A 22,421-nucleotide genomic window follows, 5' to 3' on the forward strand; every position below is an offset into this window, starting at 1 on the left:
AATTGTAATTTTCAGTAATTTTCTGCACAATATAATGCGACCGCAAAACAAGAAAATTTCACGACACGTTCATGACGATAAACCTGATTCTTTTTCTGTATTGCGCAGTCAGTTTGCTTCCACTTCCTTCTTTGTTAACAGTTCTCTCTTTTGTATACCTATCTTTTCTTGAGTGCAGTTTTTTTTGTACTACCAATAAGTAGAAATCCTGCCTGGCCTGCAAGAAAAATAACCTCAGGTTCTATGTATGGTCTGACAATGAATCTGAACTTTGAATTTTTATGGTAAGGTTGTCTGAGCTGTGGCTCCAACAGTCTTCACCAATCAAAAGATATCCTGAGACTATTGGGTGGGTGGGTTTCCTCTCACCCTCCAAAAATGTACGGTTTATAGGCTAATTGGTGTATTTTGGGCAGCATGAACACATGGGCCAGAGGGCCTGCTACTGTGCTGTATCTCTAAATTTAAAATAATAACATTGCGTTATGTGTACTTCTTATTTCTTTTAATATTATCCATTTAGATTGAGGAACGACAACTCTAAATATACTTCTAAAAAAGTTCCTAAATTATTGATTAAATAGGCTTTATGGTTTTCATATTCATCAATTCAATATTCATCAATTCCTCTGCCTCTATTATATGCCTCTATATATTGTTTCTAAAGTTGTGTACTAATCACCCTTGACATCTTGACATCAAGGCTGTGACTTATTTCCTTACACGAGATGTTCGTAATACTTAGAAGATAATGAGTAAAATAAGAAAGGCTGCCAATGCTGTGATTACAGTTAAAACACAAAAGTGCTGGAGAAACTCAGCAGGTCCCAGAGTGCCCAGAGGAAGCAGAGATATATCACCAACGTTTTTGGGCCTGAGCCCTTTGTCAAGATACCTAAAGGCGCTTTTGTGTATTAATTCAGAAGAAATTCCTTGCTTTCATTGCAGGAAACTTCAAAGCATTCCCCTTTTGACAAGTATATTTGTTCAAAGATAAAGAATGTTTGATCACTTACTTCAAAGATAATTAACATGCAATGCTCCAGGAAATATAATAGAGACAGAGAGATACATTAGCATCATAATGAATCAAGCTCTGAAGATCTACTTATGAACCATTTCACAACAGCTGTTATTATTTATTTTGGCTATTTGAACATGTCATGCTTTGGAAAGAATTTCAACTGCTCAGTAATATTTAGGTTCTTGCATCAGAGACATGTCTGAATTAATATGTTCCAATAGTATACCAGCATTCAATCAACAATAGTCTCAGGATATCTTTTGATTGGTGAAGACTGTTGGAGCCACAGCTCAGACAATCTTACCATAAAAATTCAAAGTTCAGATTCATTGTCAGACCACACATAGAACCTGAGGTTATTTTTCTTGCAGGCCAGGCAGGATTTCTACTTATTGGTAGTACAAAAAAACTGCACTCAAGAAAAGATAGGTATACAAAAGAGAGAACTGTTAACAAAGAAGGAAGTGGAAGCAAACTGACTGGGCAATACAGAAAAAGAACCAGGTTTATGGTCATGAACGTGTCGTGAAATTTTTCGTTTTGCGGTCACATTATTGTGCAGAAAATTACTGAAAATTACAATTCCGTAATTACAAGATTTAAAACAATAAATAACTAGTGCAAAAAAAAAAGAGAAAACGTGAGGTAGTGCCCCATAGGTTCATTGCCTATCAGAAATCTGATGGGTGGGAAGAAGCTGTTTCTGTAATGTTGAGTATGTGTCTTCAGGTTCCTGTACCTTCTTCCTGATGGTAGCAGTGAGAAAAGGGCATGACCTCTAGTGAGGGTCCTTGATGATAGAAGCTATTACTTGAGGCACCACCTCTGAAAGAAATCCTTAATGGAGTGAACACAAATGCCCATGATGTCGCTGGCTGAGTTTACAACCCTCAGTCCCTGTGCATTGTACCTTCAATCAAGATAGTGGTGGAACCAGTCAGAATGCTCTCAACTGTCCACTGGTAGAAATTTGCAACAGTCTTTGGTGACATTCCAAATCTCCTTAAACTCCGAATGAAATATCGCTACTGGCAAGCCTTCTTCATAATTGTATTGACATGATGGCCCCAGGACAGGTCTTTAAACAAGTTAACACCAAGGAAAGTGCCACAAGACTCGCACCACCAGGTTCAGGACCAGCTGCTCCCCCTCCATCATCAGACTCCTCAACAAACTCAGTCAGGGACTCATTTATGGACTCTTGCATTTCATTGATTTTTTAAAAATTCTCTCTGTTGCATAGTCAGTTTGTTTTCAGTTCTTTATTTGTTTGCATGTATATGCTGTGTACAGTGTTTTTGCATGATCATAAATCTGAATCTGCATTTGATGTTTCTTCCCCTCTCCACTACTTACCCCTCGATGAGGGGTGTTTTGAGTTCTGGTTACCCCTTCCTGGTCCATAATGATTCCTTAGTTTTACTGACATTGAGTATAAGGTTACTATTGTGACACCACTCAACTAGCTGATCTATCTCACTCCTCATTGCCATCTGCGATTCTGCCCATAACTATAAGGCCATCGTCAAATTTGTAGAAGGCATTTGAATTGTGCCTCGCCACGCAGTCATGAGTGTAGAGAGAGTAGAGCAGTGGGTTAAGCACACATCCTTGAGGTGTGCCTGTGTTGATTATCAGTGAGGAAGAGATGTTGTTACCAATCTGCACTGACTGTGGATCCTCAATGAGGAAATCAAGGATCCATTTGTAGAGGGAGATGCAGAGGCCCAGGTTTTGAACTTGCTGACCAACATTGAGAGCTGATTGTATTGAAACCTGAGTTGTATTTGATGACGAGCGGCCTGATGTTGGTATTGCTATTGTCTAGGATCTCGGACTGAGAGGAGAGCCAATTATATTGCATCTGTTGTGGAAAGATTGCGACAATAGGAAAATTGCAGTTAGTCCAGGTATTTGCATAGATTTGAGTTAATTCTGGCCATGACCAACTTCTCAAAGTATTTCATTACAGTAGATGTGAGTGTTACTGGGAGTTAGTCATTAAGGCAGCTCACCCTGCTCTTCATTGATGCCTTTTTGAAGCAGATGGGAACCTCCGACTGCAACAGTGAGGGATTAAAAATGTCCATCAACACTCCAGCTAGTTGGTTGGCACAGATTTTCAGTACCCTGCCAGGTGTGTTATCAGGGCCTGACACCTTGCGAGGGTTCTACCTCTTGAAAGTTGTTATGACTTTCGCCTCTGAAACAGATATCACTACGTTGCCAGCTTCTGCAGGGATTCTCACTGGTCCGGTTGAATTCTTTTCAAAGCGAGCATAAGAGGTGTTTAGCTCATCAGGGAGTGAAGCATCACAGTCATTTATGATGTTAGGCTTTTGCTTGTAGGATTTACTGGCCTGCAAGACCTGCCATAGCTGGCGAGTATTTGCTGTTAAAATAACCTAATGTGGACTTCCCATAGAAATTTGGATTATTTGTCTTAAACACCATTAATCTAGCCCTCAGCAATACTTGAATGTTTAAATGTTTAAATCTTTAAATGTTTTATCGAATTCTGGGAGTCCGTCCTCTCCAGGCGTTTTATTGTTCGGTAGCTTTTTTAAAAATTTTTTTTTATTTTTCACACTATGAACCATGCTGACCAAAATACGCACAAACATTTCCCTCTTGAATATACATAGTGTCATTTTCTCCCTCTCCCTTCCCTCCCTCCTTCCCACCCCCCTCCCAACCCACTAATCATTCAACATATACATTACCTTAAACCCATTAAACAACGTCGTCACACAATGAAAATAAACAAGAAATTAGTGTCTTCTACTTTTACAAACTGGGTCAGTTCATTTTGTCTTCTTCTCATTCTGTCATTTTAGGCGGTGGAGGTCCGTGGTAGGACTTCTCTATTGTGTTCCATGTACGGTTCCCAAATTTGTTCGAATACTGTGATGTTATTTCTTAAATTATATATTATTTTTTCCAATGGAATACATTTATTCATTTCTATGTTCCATTGCTGTATTCTCAGGCTATCTTCTAATTTCCAGGTTGACATAATACATTTTTTTTGCTACAGCTAAGGCTATCATAATAAATCTTTTTTGTGCTCCATCCAAATCGAGGCCTAATTCTTTACTTCTTATATTACTTAGAAGAAAGATCTCTGGATTTTTTGGTATGTTGCTTTTTGTGATTTTATTTAATACCTGATTTAGATCTTCCCAAAACTTTTCCACTTTCTCACATGCCCAAATTGCATGTACTGTTGTTCCCATTTCCTTCTTACAGCGAAAACATCTGCCTGATACTGTTGGGTCCCATTTATTTAACTTTTGGAGCGTGGTGTGTAGCCTGTGTAACCAATTATATTGTATCATGCGTAACCTCGTGTTTATTGTGTTTCTCATAGTTCTGGAGCATAGATTTTCCCATGTTTCATTCTTTATCTTTATGTTTAGAACTTGTTCCCATTTTTGTTTGGGTTTACAGATTGTTTCCTCGTTCTCTTTCTCTTGCAGTTTGATGTACATGTTTGTAATAAATCTTTTAATTATCATTGTGTCTGTAATCACATATTCAAAATTGCTTCCTTCTGGTAACCTCAGACTGCTTCCCAATTTGTCCTTCAAGTAGGTTTTCACTTGGTGGTATGCAAACATTGTACCATGAGTTATACCATATTTGTCTTTCATTTGTTCAAAAGATAATAATTTATTTCCCGAAAAGCAATTTTCTATTCTTTTGATCCCTTTTCTCTCGCATTCTCTAAAGGAAAGGTTATCTATTGTGAAAGAGATTAGTTGATTTTGCGTCAATATTAATTTTGGTAGTTGATCATTTGTTTTAATCCTCTCTACGTGAATCTTCTTCCAAATGTTGAGCAGATGGTGCAGTACTGGTGAATTCCTATGTTGCATCAGCTTTTCATCCCACTTATATAGTATATGTTCAGGTACCTTCTCCCCTATTTTATCTAGCTCTAATCTGGTCCAATCTGGTTTTTCCCTTGTTTGATAAAAATCTGATAGGTATCTTAATTGTGCTGCTCTATAATAATTCTTAAAGTTTGGTAGCTGTAAGCCCCCTTGTTTGTACCATTCTGTTAATTTATCTAGCATTATCCTCTGTTTCCTCCCTTTCTATAAGAATTTCCTTATTATTTTCTTTAGCTCCTTGAAGAATTTCTCTGTTAAGTGAATTGGTATGGATTGGAATAGGTATTGTATCCTTGTGAAGATATTTTTTTTTAATTTTATTTTTCACACTATGAACCATACTGACCAAAATATTCACAGACATTTCCCTCTTGAATATGCACAGTGTCATTTTCTCCCCTTTTCCCCCCTCCCTTCCCTCCCTCCTTCACACCCCCTCCCCACCCACTCAATGTTCAACATATGATACATTAAACCCATTAAACAATGTCCTCACATAATGAAAATAAACAAGAAATTTGGGTCTTCTACTTTTACATACTGGGTCAGTTCATTTCGTCTTCTTCTCCTTCTGTCATTTTAGGCGGTAGAGGTCTGCGGTAGGACTTCTCTATTGTGTTCCATGTACGGTCCCCAAATTTGTTCGAATACTGTGATGTTATTTCTTAAGTTATATGTTATTTTTTCCAATGGAATACATTTATTCATTTCTATGTACCATGGCTGTATTCTCAGGCTATCTTCTAATTTCCAGGTTGACATAATACATTTTTTTGCTACAGCTAAGGCTATCATAATAAAATTTTTTTGTGCTCCATCCAAATCGAGTCCAAGTTCTTTATTTCTTATATTAATTAGAAGGAAGATCTCTGGATTTTTTGGTATGTTGCTTTTTGTGATTTTATTTAATACCTAGTTTAGATCTTCCCAAAAATTTTCTACTTTCTCACATGCCCAAATTGCATGTACTGTTGTTCCCGTTTCCTTCTTACAGCGAAAAAATCTGTCTGAAACTGTTGGGTCCTATTTATTTAACTTTTGGGGCGTGATGTATATATAGCCTGTGTAACCAATTATATTGTATCATGCGTAACCTCATGTTTATTGTATTTTTCATAGTTCTGGAGCATAGCTTTTCCCATGTTTCATTCTTTATCTTTATGTTTAGATCTTGTTCCCATTTTTGTTTAGGTTTACAACTTGTTTCCTCATTCTCCTTTTCTTGCAGTTTGATGTATATGCTTGTTATAAATCTTTTAATTATCATTGTGTCTGTAATCACATATTCAAAATTGCTTCCTTCTGGTTACCTCAGACTGCTTCCCAATTTGTCCTTCAAGTAGGTTTTCACTTGGTGATATGCAAACATTGTACCGTGAGTTATACCATATTTGTCCTTCATTTGTTCAAAAGATAATACTTTATTTCCAGAAAAACAATTTTCTATTCTTTTGATCCCTTTTCTCTCGCATTCTCTAAAGGAAAGGTTATCTATTGTGAAAGGGATTAGTTGATTTTGCGTCAATATTAATTTTGGTAGTTGATAATTTGTTTTATTCCTTTCTACGTGAATCTTCTTCCAAATGTTGAGCAGATGGTGCAGTACTGGTGAATTCCTATGTTGCACCAGCTTTTCATCCCACTTATATAGTATATGTTCAGATACCTTCTCCCCTATTTTATCTAGCTCTAATCTGGTCTGAGGTAGGTAAACTGGTTGACCGTTTTGACTGTGTGCCCGATGGAGATGTGGGGGGCCTGGTAGTCGTGGTGGGGAGCTGGCTGATGGAGGACCTCAGTTTTCTTCAGGCTGGCTTCCAGGCCAAACATTTTGGCAATTTCCGCAAAACAGGACGTCATGCGCTGAAGAGCTGGCTCTGAATGGGCAACTAAAGCGGCATCGTCTGCAAAGAGTAGTTCACGGACAAGTTGCTCTTGTGTCTTGGTGTGAGCTTGCAGGCGCCTCAGATTGAAGAGACTGCCATCCGTGCGGTACCGGATGTAAACAGCGTCTTCATTGTTGAGGTCTTTCATGGCTTGTTTCCGCATCATGCTGAAGAAGATAGTAAAGAGAGTTGGTGCGAGGACGCAGCCTTGCTTCACGCCGTTGTCAATGGAGAAGGGTTCGGAGAACTCATTGCTGTATCTGACTTGACCTTGTTGGTTTTTGTGCAGTTGGATAACCATGTTGAGGAACTTGGGGGGGGGTGCATCTGAGGCGCTCTAGTATTTGCCAAAGCCCTTTCCTGCTCAAGGTGTCAAAGGCTTTGGTGAGGTCAACAAAGGTGATGTAAGAGTCCTTTGTTTTGTTCTCTACACTTTTCTTGGAGCTGTCTGAGGGCAAAGACCATGTCAGTAGTTCCTTTGTTTGCGCGAAAGCCACACTGTGATTCTGGGAGGACATTTTCAGTGACACTAGGTATTAGTCTATTAAGGAGAATCCTAGCGAAGATTTTGCCTGCAATGGAGAGCAGCGTGATTCGCCTGTACTTTGAGCAGTCTGATTTCTTGCCTTTGTTTTTGTACAGGATGATGATGATGGCATCACGAAGGTCCTGAGGCAGCTTTCCTTGGTCCCAGCAGAGCATGAAAAACTCATGCAGTTTGGTATGCAGAGCTTTGTTGCCAGCCTTCCAGACCATTTCATCTGATGCAAGGATCGACAAAGAAATAGACAACAGACTCGCCAAAGCAAATTGCCCCTTTGGAAAACTACACAAAAGAGTCTGGAAAAACAACCACCTGAAGAAAAACACAAAGATCAGCGTGTACAGAGCCGTTGTCATACCCACCCTTCTGTTCGACTCCGAATCTTGGGTCCTCTACCGGCATTACCTACAGCTCCTAGAACGCTTCCATCAGCGCTGTCTCCGCTCCATCCTCAACATTCATTGGAATGACTTCATCACCAACATCAAAGTACTCGAGCTGGCAGAGTCCGCAAGCATCGAATCCATGCTGCTGAAGACCCAACTGCGCTGGGTGGATCACGTCTCCAGAATGGAGGACCATCGCCTTCCCAAGATCGTGTTATATGGCAAGCTCTCCACTGGCCACTGAGACAGAGGTGCACCAAAGAAGAGGTACAAGGACTGCTTAAAAAAATCTCGGTGCCTGCCACATTGACCACCGCCAGTGGGCTGATATAATCACCCACCGTGCATCTTGGCGCCTCACAGTTCGGCGGGCTGCAACCTCCTTTGAAGAAGACCGCAGAGCCCACCTCACTGACAAAAGAGAAAGGAGGAAAAACCCAACACCCAACCCCAACCAACCAATTTTCCCTTGCAACCACTGCAACCGTGCCTGCCTCTCCCACATCGGACTTGTCAGTCACCAACGAGCCTGCAGCAGACGTGGACATACCCCTCCATAAATCTAAGTCCGTGAAGCCAAGCCAAAGAAAAGAAAGAATTTGGTCCAATCTGGTTTTTCCCTTGTTTGATAAAAATCTGATAGGTATCTTAATTGTGCTGCTCTATAATAATTCTTAGTTTGGTAGCTGTAAGCCCCCTTGTTTGTACCATTCCATTCTGTTAATTTATATAGCGCTATCCTCAGTTTCCCCCTTTCCCTAAGAATTTCCTTATTATTTTTTTTAGCTCCTTGAAGAATTTCTCTGTTAGGTGAATTGGTAATGATTGAAATAGGTATTGTATCTTTGGGAAGATATTCATTTTAATACAGTTTACCTTTCCTATCAATGTTAGTTGTAAGTCTTTCCAGTGCTCTATGTTGTCTTGTAATTTCTTTATTAATGGCCAAAATGACAGAAGGAGAAGACAATGAAAAGAACTGACTCAGTAAAATTTCTTGTTTATTTTTATTAAGTGACAACATTGTTTAACGGGTTTTATGTATCTTATAGATTGAACTTCAAATAAATGGGAAAGGGGGAAGGGAGGGGGGAAAAAGGGGGAAAAATGACACTGTATATATTCAAGAGAAAAAATGTATGTATCTTGGTCAATATGGTTTATAGTGTGAAAAATAAAAAATAAAAAATAAATTTTAAAAATTTCTTATGTAATTCTTTTATTGATATTTCTGGTTCCGTTACATAGACTGATTAGTCTATTTACATAGACTGCAAATAGACTGATTTTATATTCCTTCTCTTTTATTTTTATCCCTCTTTTTATTTTCAGTTCTGCCAGTGGTTCTATAGCTAACGTGAACAGTGAGGAACCTCTGTAGTACTTAAAATAAATAATTCCATTCTACTCTGTCAAAGGCTTTCTCTGCGGCTCAAGCAATTGCCACTATTGGCGTCTTGTTTCCTTGTACTGCATGGATTATGTTAATGAACTTACAGATATTGTCCGTTGTTCGTCTTTTCTTAATAAATCCAGTTTGATCTACTTTTACTATTTTTAGTACACAGTCATCCAATCTGTTTGCTAATAGTTTAGCTATTACCACCGCCAGTGGGCTGATATCGCCTCAAACCGTGCATCTTGGCACCTCACAGTTCGGCGGGCAGCAACCTCCTTTGAAGAAGACCACAGAGCCCACCTCACTGACAAAAGACAAAGGAAGAAAAACCCAACACCCTACCCCAACCAATCAATTTTCCCTTGCAACCGCTGCAGCCGTGTCTGCCTCTCCCGCATCGAACTTGTCAGCCACAAACGAGCCTGCAGCTGATGTGGACATTACCCCTCCATAAATCTTCATCCGCGAAGCCAAGCCAAAGAAAGAAGATCTTATAATCTGTGTTCAGTAGAGATATTATTCTATACGATGCTGGTGTTAGTGGATCTTTCCCCATCTTTAGTATTACTGTAATTATTGCTGTTTTGCATGAAACTGGCATGTTTTGTGTTTCTTCAATCTGGTTCATTACTTCCAGGAGAGGAGGAATTAATAAGTCTTTAAATGTTTTATAGAATTCTATTGGGAGTCCATCCTCTCCCGGCATTTTATTGTTTGGTAGTTTTTTTAATATATCCTGTATTTCCTCTATTTCAAATGGTTTCATTAATTTATTTTGCTCCTCTGCTTGCAATTTCGGTGGTTTAATTTTAGCTAGAAATTCATCTATTTTGTCTTCTTTCCCTTCATTCTCAGTTCGATATAGTTGCTCGTAGAATTTCCTGAAGTTTTTGTTGATCTCTGTTGGGTTATATGTAATTTGTTTGTCCTTTTTTCTTGATGCCAATAGCGTTCTTTTAGTTTGTTCTGTCTTAAGCTGCCAAGCTAGTATTTTGTGCATTTTTTCTCCTAGCTCATAATACTTCTGTTTTGTCTTCATTATGTTCTTCTCCACCTTATATGTTTGTAATGTTTCATATTTTATTTTTTTGTCTGCCAATTCTCTTCTTTTTTTGTATCTTCCTTTATTGCTAATTCTTTTTCTGTACTTGCTATTTCCCTTTCCAACTATTCTATTTCCCGATTGTAGTCCTTCTTCATCTTAATTACATAACTTATTATCTGCCCTCTGATGAACGCTTTAATTGCATCCCATAGTATAAACTTATTTTTCACTGATTCTGTATTTATTTCAAAGTACATTTTAATTTGTCGCTCAATTAATTCTCTAAAATCCTGTCTTTTAAGTAGCATGGAGTTTACTCTCCATCTATACGTTCTCGGTGGGATGTCCTCCAGCTCTATTGCCAATAACAAGGGTGAGTGATCTGATAACAATCTAGCTTTATATTCTGTTTTCATAACTCTCCCTTGGATGTGGGCTGACAACAGGAACAGATCTATCCTTGAGTATGTTTTATGTCTACCCGAATAATATGAATATTCCTTCTCCTTTGGGTGTTGTCTCCTCCATATATCTAAAAGTTGCATTTCCTGCATCGATTTAACCATAAATTTGGTTACTTTGTTCTTTCTGCTAGTCTTTTTTCCAGTTTTATCCATCTTTGTGTCCAAATTAAGATTAAAGTCCCCTCCTATCAGTATATTCCCCTGCATATCTGCAATCTCCAAAAATATATCTTGCATAAATTTTTGATCCTCTTCATTAGGTGCATATACACTGAGCAAATTCCAAAATTCTGAATATATCTGACACTTTATCATTACATATCTCCCTGCTGGATCTATTATTTCCTCCTCTATTTTGAATGGTACATTTTTATTGATTAATATAGCTACTCCTCTGGCTTTTGAATTATATGATGCTGCCGTTACATGCCCTACCCAATCTCTCCTTAATTTCTTGTGTTCCACTTCAGTTAGATGTGTTTCTTGCACGAATGCTATATCAATTTTTTCTTTCTTCAGTAAATTTAACAGCCTCTTCCTTTTGATTTGGTTATGTATTCCATTAATATTTATAGTCATATAGTTCAACATGGCCATTTCATACTTTGTTTACCTCTCATTTCTGCTTCCTCATCACCACCTTTCCTCCTTATCCATTTCTGTTTTCTTTTTTTGAACACATTGTAAGACAACACTTCTAAAACATAAAATATTTCCACTATTCCCACATCTAAAATTCCCTTAACCCCAAATGCCCCCCCCTCTCTGAGTTGCCCTTTGTCCCTTGTCGGGCAACCACATCTCCCCTCTCCATTTGGATTGCGAACCCGCTCACAAGCATCAACTGATTTCGCAGTGATTGTTATTCTCCCCCACCCAGCCCCCTCCAGAAAAGACTTTTATCTTCACATATAACAAAGCTCGCTCTCTTAATTCCCCCCTTACTTCCTTTCTTCCCTTTCTTCCCCTTCTTAGTTCTTACTTATACTTTATTCTTCTTCTTTATATGTAGTTTGTCATAATTCTTGTTCTTGTTACATCTCTTCATCTCTCTTTCTATTTTGCAGGCATTCAGCAAATTCTCGTGCTTTCTCCGAATCCGAGAACAGTCTGCTTTGCTGCCCCGGGATAACTATTTTAAGCACCGCTGGATATCTTAACATAAATTTATAGCCTTTTTTCCATAGGATCGATTTTGCTGCGTTAAACTCCTTCCTCTTCTTCAGGAGCTCAAAACTTATGTCTGGGTAGAAAAATTTTTTTGACTTTTGTATTCCAGTGGCTTTTTGTCTTCTCTTATTTTTTTCATTGTCTTCTCCAATATATTTTCTCTTGTCATATATCTCAGGAATTTTACTAGAATGGATCTTGGTTTTTGTTGAGGCTGTGGTTTAAGGGCTAATGTTCTGTGTGCCCTTTCTATTTCCAATCTTTCCTGTAATTCTGGCATTCCTAGGACCCTGGGGATCCATTCTTTTATAAATTCTTTCATATTTTTGCCTTCTTCATCTTCATTAAGGCCCACTATCTTTATATTGTTTCTCCTATTATAGTTTTCCATTATATCTATCTTCTGAGCTAACAGCTCCTGTGTTTCTTTAACTTTTTTATCAGATTCTTCTAATTTCTTTTTTAAGTCATCTACTTCCATTTCCATGGCTGTTTCTCGTTCTTCCACCTTGTCTACTCTTTTCCCTATTTCTGTCATTTCCATCTCTAATCTACTCACTTTTTCTTCTGTGCCTTTTATTCTTCTTTTTATTTCATTAAATTCTTGTGTCTGCCATTCTTTTACTGCTTCCATATATTCTTCAAAAAATTTCCTATCTATGTACAGTCCATTCCCTTTATCTTCCATTTCTCTGTGCAGAGTTTGATGTTCTCCCTCCTCTTCCCCTGAGTTCATTCCAGGACCTGTGTCCTCTACCTCTGTCTCTTCTGACTTTCTTGTTGGGCTGTTTATCTCAGTTTGCTGGGTTTTTTTTATTAATGGTGTCTTGATGTTGGTCCTCTTCCTCTGGGCTGGTCATCTGCTGTGTCTGATTTCTTTTTTTCACTCTCCTCCTTCTCATTCCCGTTATTTTCTGTATCTTCCTGCTGGGAGCCCTGCTGTCAGGTCATTTTCAGCTGTTCAAGCTGTGGAGTTCCATTCCACAGCTGGTCCCACCTCCCGTCGGTGTTGTCTTTGTCGTGTGCATCGTGCACCTCTGTTTGGCTCCATGAGCCATCCTTGTAGTCCTGCACTCAGTGGGTCACGACCCTTTGGGGTTTCCACTGACCTCAGGGAGTGGGTTCCTCTCTCCACGGTCTGGAGGTCCATGATAGGCCCTCTCTGTTATGTTCCATGTACGGTTCCCAAATTTGTTCGAATACAGTGACGTTATTTTTTAAATTATATGTTATTTTTTCCAATGGAATACATTTATTCATTTCTATGTACCATTGCTGCACTCTCAGGCTCTCTTCTGATTTCCAGGTTGACATTATACATTTTTTTGCTACAGCTAAGGCTATCATAATAAATCTTTTTTGTGCTTCGTCCAAATTGAGGCCTAGTTTTTTGCTTCTTATATTACTTTGTTTTTAAAAGACTTTATTTAAAATTTTTATTACATGAATACAATAAAGAATTACATTTAAAGAAAAATAGAAAAAAAATTTAAAAAGGTATGATTACAATATTACATCAGAAAACTACACAAAATAACCCCCCCCCGTTAATTGTAACACAATATTAATAGTCTAACTTAAAATTAGTCTAACCCTCCCCCCCAAAATAAAGAGTGAAGAGTTAATAAAATTGACAATATTATATATGAAAAAAAGTACCCACTTACAAAAAAAAGAGATAAAACTTAACCTAAAAAAATTCTAACAACAACAAAAAAAAATATTGTCAATACTAAAATATCACACTTAAACATATATTTAAATCAAACTTAAATGCATATAATTAGCAAACGGAGTCCACTTTAACTTATAAAAAGACATCTTATCCTGAATTGAAAAAGATATCCTTTCCATAGTCAAACAAAATTTCATTTCCAAATACCACTTATCTAAAGTTAGTATATTTCTATCTTTCTAAGTAAGTGCTATACATTTCTTAGCCACAACTAAAGCTAAATAAATAAATGAAATCTGATAATCTTCTAAACCTAAATCGATTAATGATTGCATGTTCCCTAATAAAAATATATTGGGATCTAATACAAGATGGATATTATATAAACTGTTAAAAACAGATTGAATACCTTTCCAAAACTGTTGCAATTGATCAAAAAGCCAAACAGTATGCAAAAAAGTATTGGCCATCTGATCACATCGAAAACAAGAATCCAACTTACTAAAACCAAATTTTTAAAATTTCTCTGGCGTTAAATATAGCTGATGAATAAAATTATAATTAATCATCGCTAGTCTAGCATTAATTAATTTCCGAATACTATTCTGACAAATTTCCATCCAAGCTTCTTCAGCTATTTTATGTCCTAAATCTTTTTCCCATTTCAACTTATCTTTATCCCAGTCTTTTTTACTATCAATTTCTTGTAAAATACAATACAAATCAGATATATATCCCTTTTTTGGTATTGAAAGTACATATTCTTAAAAACTAGATTCAGGCAATAAAATCATATGTTGACCACATAACTGTTTTACAAAAGATCTTAATTGATAATATACAAATATATAATTTGCACTAATACCATATTTCCTTTGTAATTCGTCAAAGGAACAAAAACAACCCTCAGAAAAACAATCAGATAAATTTTTTATTCCCTTCTTTTCCCATTGTTTCAAAGTGGCATTGGAGACCATAAAAGGAACAAGTTGATTATTATATAATGGCAATCTTTCAGAATATATATTTTTAAGTCCCAATTTTTTAAGTTTACTTGTCCATAAATTCAATAAATGTTTCAATATTGGCACATTATAAGTTCGTAATAAATTTTTATTCCATCGAAACAAAAATTCATGAGGAAATTTTTCTAAAATAACCGCCATTTCTATCTTTACCCAACTAGGTGGGTCATCCATATTCATTAATGCACTAAGAAATTTGAATTGAGCTGCTTCATAATAATGCTGAAAATTCGGTAATCTTAAACCTCCAAATTGAAAATCCCACATCAATTTTCTCATTGCTACTCTCGGAAATTTTCCCTTCCATAAAAATTCTCTAATCGCTTTATATAAATCCTTAAAAAAACTTTTTTTTTAAAATAAGGAATTGATTGAAACAAATATTGTATTCTAGGAAAAATATTCATTTTTATGGTATTAATCCTCCCTAGTAAACCCAAAGGTAGATCCCTCCACCTAATCAAATCTAATTTAATCCTTTTTATTAAAGGAAAATAATTAATTGAATATAATTCTTGAAATTCCGTATTAACATTAATTCCTAAATATTTAATTTGTGCAGTCCACTTCAAATTTGTCATATTTTTATATACTGAATAATCACCTTTACAAATTGGCAAAATTTCACTTTTAGCCCAATTTACTTTGTAACCAGATAATTGGCCATAAATTTCTAAACATTCTTGAATTGCAGGTAAAGAAATATCCGGATCCACCAAATATAATAAAACATCATCAGCAAATAAATTAATCTTATATTCCTCATTCAGAACTCTCATACCTTTAACATTTTCATTTTGACGTATTAATTGTGCTAAAGGTTCAATAACTATAGCAAATAAAGCAGGTGACAATGGACATCCTTGTCTAGTAGATCTTGTCAAACTAAAAGATTCTGAAATTTGGCCATTAACAGCAATTCTAGCCTTCGGGCTATTATATAAAGCCTTTATCAACCCAATAAATGAAGAACCAAAACAAAATTTCTCAAGTACTTTGAACGGAAACTTCCATTCCACTCTATCAAAAGCCTTTTCTGCATCCAATGAAACCACTATTGGATAATTCAACTGAAATTTAGATTTATTTATCAAGGTTATTAACCGTAAAATATTATCTGACGCATACCTGTTTTTTATAAATCCCGTTTGATCACCATGTATAATTTTAGGCAGATATTGAGCTAATCTATTAGCCATAATTTTAGCTACAATTTTATAATCTACATTTAACAACGAAATTGGTCTATAAGAAGAAACCTGTAAAGGGTCTTTATATAACCGTATAACTGTATAACCGTAATTATTGCGTTAGAACAAGACTCAGGTAATTGAAAAGTATTGTAAGTTTGTTGTAATACATCCTTATAAATAGAAGATACATCAGCATAAAAAACTTTATAAAACTCTATAGAAAACCCATCTTCACCAGGTACCTTTCCATTCAGCATGTCTCTTATTGCCCTTTCTATTTCATCTTCTGTAAAAGGTTTATCTAACTCTTGTCTATCTTCTTGATTCAATTGTGGCAAGTTAATATTTTCGAAGAAAGAATCTATTACGTCTCCAGTTACATCTTTACATTCCGAAGTATACAATTGTTTATAGAAATTACAAAATTCCTCATTAATCTCCTTTTGATTAAAAGTAATACCTGATTTCTTTCTAATCGCTGGTATAATCCTAGATAATTGTTCCTTTTTTAATTGCCATGACAAAACTTTATGAGCTTTCTCACCCCATTCATAAAATTTATGCTTAGTTCGATTCATTAAACATTCAAACCGATATGTTTGTAATTCATTATATTTAAATTTTAAATTAGTTAACTGATTCTTTTGCGTTTCGGTAGCATGTTTTTGAAATTCTTTTTCAGTAGCAGTTATCTTTTCCTCTAAGTCTTCAATCTCTTTAATTCTCTCCTTCTTTACTTTAGAGGCATAACTGATAAGTTGGCCTCGCAAAAAAGCTTTCATTGCATCCCATAAAACAAAATGACTAGAAACAGAATTACAGTTAATACCAATAAAAATTTCAATTTGCTGTTTTAAAAAACTAATAAATTCTGGTTTTTGCAATCTTCTTTCTTTGGCTTGGCTTCGTGGACGAAGATTTATGGAGGGGGTAAAAGTCCACGTCAGCTGCAGGCTCGTTTGTGGCTGACAAGTCCGATGCGGGACAGGCAGACACGGTTGCAGCGGCTGCAGGGGAAAAATGGTTGGTTGGGGTTGGGTGTTGGGTTTTTCCTCCTTTGCCTTTTGTCAGTGAGGTGGGCTCTGCGGTCTTCTTCAAAGGAGGTTGCTGCCCGCCAAACTGTGAGGTGCCAAGATGCACGGTTTGAGGCGATATCAGCCCACTGGCGGTGGTCAATGTGGCAGACACCAAGAGATTTCTTTAGGCAGTCCTTGTACCTTTTCTTTGGTGCACCTCTGTCACGGTGGCCAGTGGAGAGCTCGCCATATAACACGATCTTGGGAAGGCGATGGTCCTCCATTCTGGAGACGTGACCCATCCAGCGCAGCTGGATCTTCAGCAGCGTGGACTCGATGCTGTCGACCTCTGCCATCTCGAGTACTTCGACGTTAGGGATGAAAGCGCTCCAATGGATGTTGAGGATGGAGCGGTGACAACGCTGGTGGAAGCATTCTAGGAGCCGTAGGTGATGCCGGTAGAGGACCCATGATTCAGAGTCGAACAGGAGTGTGGGTATGACAACGGCTCTGTATACGCTTATCTTTGTGAGGTTTTTCAGAGGTCCTCCATCAGCCAGCTCCCCACCATGACTACCAGCCCCCCCACATCTCCATCGGGCACACAAAACTCAAAATGGTCAACCAGTTTACCTATCTCGGCTGCACCATATCATCAGATGCAAGGATCGACAATGAGATAGACAACAGTATCGCCAAGGCAAATAGCGCCTTTGGAAGACTACACAAAAGAGTCTGGAAAAACAATCAACTGGTTTTTGCAATAGCATAGTATTAAATCTCCATCTTGAAGCTTTCTGAACATCTTGTGAACTCAAATATTCTAATAATAATAATGAATGATCCGAAACCAATCTAGCCTTATACTCCACAGATGTAACCCTATCCTGCAAATGTGCTGCAAATGTGCTGATATTAAAAAATAATCAATTCTAGAAAAAGAATTATGTTACGAGGAATAAAAAGAAAAATCTTTCTCTGTAGGATTAACTCTTCGCCAAATATCAATTAATCACTTGGATTGCCATCTTAGACTTCTTAATTACTCTTGGGTACTTATCCAATAAAGGCTCCAACACCACATTCAAATCTCCCCCAACATCACATTAGAGTTCGATTGTCCAAGTAATAAAGACATATCCACAACAAAAGCTGTATCCTCAACATTAGGAGCATAAACATCAAGCAAAGTCCATGCCTCATTAAAGACTGAGCAAAATCCATAGCTTCTTTAGCAATATCAAAGAACTTTGGTTGATATCCATCCTGAAAAATCTTCAGTACCACAGGGTATCTAAATGTTGCCTTATATCCTTTTTTCCACAATAATTCTTTCACAGAATTAAATTCACGTCGTTGAAACATAATTTCCTGACTCAAATCCGGATAGAAGAAAACACGATTACTCTGAACCATCAAAGGAGATCTGTTTTGCTGTGCATTTCTAATAGCCATACGTAAAATAGTCTCTCTATCACAGTAATTTAAACAGCGAACCAGAACAGGTCTTGGATTCTGTCCTGAAAAAGGTCTCCTTCTCAAAGCTCTATGAGCCCGTTCCAATATTAAACCTTCAGGAAACTTATCTTGTCCCAACACTTGTGGAATCCATTCAGTGAAGAATTTTCTTGGATCTGGCCCTTCTATACCTTCTGGCAAGCCGACAATTTTCACATTATTCCGTCTGGATTGGTTCTCCAAATAATCAACCTTTTTTGCTAAATTTTTATTCTGAATCTGTAGCTTTTCAATTGTTTTATTCACATCTTGCAATTGATCTTGTACATCAGTTAATCCTTGATCACACATCTCAAGTCTTTCAATTGTTTCGACTTTAAAAACTCCATAATCAGCCATCTGTTGAGTATTGACATCCACCAATGCATTAATCTTAGAAGTAGGATTATTCATAGAATCACCTAAATGCATCATTGAAGAAAATATCTTATGTTCAAGACTCTTGAAAAGTATATCAACATCAGTAGATCCAGACATGGTGGGATCCTGCTGTTCTTGTGGAATCAGAGGACCTTCTATCCCTTCTTTTAATTTAGTAGCTTTTCTTGCAGTTTGACTTCGTGTAAGAGCCCCTGCCACAGACCCCCCCAGAAGTATCAGGAGGCTGATGATCAGGGTTATCTTTGATCCAAACCTCCTTTAAAAGCTTCGTTACGTCAGTATCTGGAAGAGCTGATATAACTGATGGTATAGCAGTCAAATAACAACTCTTTAACTCTCCAACTGGTGGCGCGCCAGCTAATTCAGCAGTCAAAGTCTCAGTAGACGATGTTTGAAATACTGGCATCCGGCCAGCCTTTTGTTCTAAAGGCAGCTGAAAACGACCTTCAGAAAGACTTACGGAATCAGAACGGAGCTCCAAGGCCGAATTCTTCGCTTCTTTTCCTGGATCCATTTCACGCTGAGTCGTAGCTTTTTGTAAACAAGCAGGCTCAGATAATTTCGGAAAATATAATTTTTTAAAAATCTGTTGATGTTTCCTTTTACTTTTTTTTAACAAATGTACCATTAGGTATTAATTCAACACCTCATACTATTTATAAACTTTTTAAAAAAGTTTTAACGGGCACTTAAAGACAAAACAATAAGTTAGAGTCAGGAGAGGACTGGAAGGCACGTCTGTTCCTTACGCCATCTTGCCACACCCCCATGCTTCTTATATTACTGAGAGGAAAGATCTCTGGATTTTTTGGTATGCTGCTTTTTGCGATTTTAGTTGGACAATGTTCAGTGAACTTTTGCCTCAGCTGGAAAGGTTGTCTAGGTCACGGGATGGTGGTGAGCATGGAGGAGTATGATCAAGTCTTACACTTACTGCAATTGCACGGAGAGGTGGATAGGGAGGGATAGGCAGAGAAGAGAGTCATGGAGAGAGCGATCCTTGTGGATTCTAGTTAACCTTGAGCCTTACATTGGCAGTAGAGAGACCAAGAATGGACAGGTTCATGTGGGAATAGGAAGAGGAGTAGAAATGACATGCAATAGGAAGCTCAGGATAGCCATACTTCTGGGCATGGAAACAACAAAAAAAAATGCTACACTGTATTTTACACCAAAGTGAATAGTTGCACATTTCCACATAATACTACAACTTACACCTTATTACCCAGATTCTTACCTGTCTTTTTTCCCTTTGCATATTCTTCTTCCAGGTAAGTTGTTTGTTTCATGAGTTTTGTTCAGTGTCATACAAATGAAAATCATTTTATTGTGTAAACAGCAAACAGTACTTGATGCATGAGATTAATTAGTGATGTGAAGCAATGTAGGCTTCCTTCATTGCCATTACCAAGATATGCTTGGGCCACTGAAGAAGTAAAGGATTTGTTGACATTGGAGAGGATTCATAGAAGATTCACAAAAATAATTCCTGCAATGAAGGGATTAGCATATAAGGAATGTTTAATGGCTCTTGGACTGTACTCCTTGGAGTTCAGAACAATGAGGGGGGACATCATAGAAGCATTTTGAATGTTGAAAGGTCTGGATGGAGTAGAGGTGGCAAAGTTATTTTCCATGGGAAGTCTAGAACAAGAAGTCAGGATTGAAGGGTCCCCATTTAAAACAGAGATGAGGAGAAATTTCTTTTGCCAGAGAGTGGTGAATCTCTGGAATTTGCTACCATAGGTGATTGTTGAGCCAGTGTCATTGGGTATATTTAAGGCAGAGATTGATCGGTAACTGAATGGTCAAGGTATCAAAGGTTATGGGGAAAAGGCAGGGGTGTGGGGCTGAGTGGGAGAATGGATCAGCTCCTGATGGAATGATGGAGAAGATTCGATGGGTCAAATGGCCTAGTCCTGCTTCTGTATCTTATGGTCTTATGGAAATGCACAAAATACTCTTAAAAGGAAAATATACTAACATATCATAATAATGGCAAAACTATAGGTGACGCTGACACTTCCCTGTGTGGTTTTGCATCACTTGTAAATTTTGAATGGGTATTTTCTGTTGTAAGCCAGCCTTGTCTCTTCTCTGCAATTTCCAATGTCCAGTGACCTTGGCAACATGATGACCTCAAGAGGGTGGCAAATTCAGAGCCCTATAAGTATTCATACCCCTGACCATGATCTGTAGCACCTTCTTCCCATCCCTTTACTCTGCGATCTACTGAGAACACTTCCACCATCCTAGTTCCTGCTGATCGATCCCCTCCTGATCACCAATCATTTACATTGGTCCTGTCACACTGATCTCTGATCTTTAGTTTGGTCTTCCACATGATGAAAAAGGGTAATATACATTTGAAATATTTACCATGTTTTTCTCTCTCCATGGATACTACCATACCATACTTTCTCCATGGATACTGAGTACTTCCAGCACCACCAGCTTTATTTCTGATTCTATTCTCAGGGATGGCTTGGTGCATGGAGAGGGAAGGGGGTGAAGAGCTGAGAGAAAGAAGACAAGGGGAAGGAAGGGGAGGGAGAATGGAGAGTAGGTTAACAGAAACCAGACAAGCCAATGTCGATACCATCCAGCTGGAGACATTTTTCCATATGTTGATAAAGGGCTCAAGCCCGAAACATTGGTTACGTATCTTTGAGATATAGGCAAAGAGATCCGTTCCTGAGCCTGTCTTTAAGTCCAATTTTAGGTAAGTTGGAACAGGTGCATATGGTTCTTATTTAGCATCAGTTAGTCAAATGTTTGTCTTAGTATATATGGTGATAGAGTATATAGATATGCTTTTGGGAGATAAATTGGAAAGGATTGTTAGAGTAGGTTACATACAAACACTGTAAAACAGATCTTATTTGAAATACTGGAGCTCTGCTAATGCTAGATATATCAGCTCCACAGCTTTTGCAAGAGCTTTGGAGAGTACCCAAAGCACTTCACTAATGGAATGTTGTTTACAAAAAGACAACAGTTGAAAGAGCTTGTCAGAGCCACCTTCTGTCTGAAAGAGTACTTGCTAGTCTAAGAGGGTCATGTGGTTTTGCAAGCAGAGAGAGTCAAACAGGCTTTCTCTCTGACAAACACACACACACACACACACACACACACACATCATTTCTATAGTGTTACAGCCAGCAACAGCAGCTGGGACTGGAACAGGACAAGCTGGCAAACGTTTTTTTTTTAATTTTTTATTTTTCACACCATAAATCACGTTAGCCATGATATACACTTTTTCTTTTTCACACATATACAGTGTCTTTTTCTCCCCCCCCCTCCTCCCAAGCCACCCCCCCACCCCCCCTCTCATCCATTTTAGGTATACAATCTAGGTTGCATTAAGCCAGTCAGACAATGTTGTCATTCAACAAAAATACACCAGAAATTCTACTGAGTCCATTCTTTTCTTTTCTTCTCCTTCCATCAACTTAGGTAATGTTTGTTCCCGGTAGGTTTTTGCTATTGTATTTAATGTAAGGCTCCCATACTTGTTCGAATATTTCAATATTATTTCTTAAACTATATGTTATTTTTTCTAATGGAATACATTTATTCATTTCTATATACCATTGTTGTATTTTCAAATTATCTTCCAATTTCCAGGTTGACATAATACATTTTTTTGCTACGGCTAGGGCTATCTTAACAAATCTTTTTTGTGCATCTTCCAAGTCAATTCCAAATTCTTTATTTTTTATGCTACTTAGGAGAAAGATCTCTGGATTCTTTAGTATATTGTTTTCTGTTATTTTATTTAATATCTGATTGAGAT

The 22,421-nt window shown here is 37.5% G+C and overlaps 1 protein-coding gene across 3 annotated transcripts in view; it reads right to left on the reverse strand.

Moving 5' to 3' along the window:
* The window catches only part of LOC138741586 (uncharacterized), a 77,809-nt gene that overhangs the window by 33,617 nt on the left and 21,771 nt on the right, over nucleotides 1-22,421 (reverse strand). The gene's annotated exons all lie outside the window — the stretch shown is intronic.

This window comes from Narcine bancroftii, chromosome 1 (genome assembly GCF_036971445.1).
Source record: "Narcine bancroftii isolate sNarBan1 chromosome 1, sNarBan1.hap1, whole genome shotgun sequence".
Taxonomy (NCBI): Eukaryota; Metazoa; Chordata; class Chondrichthyes; order Torpediniformes; family Narcinidae; genus Narcine; species Narcine bancroftii.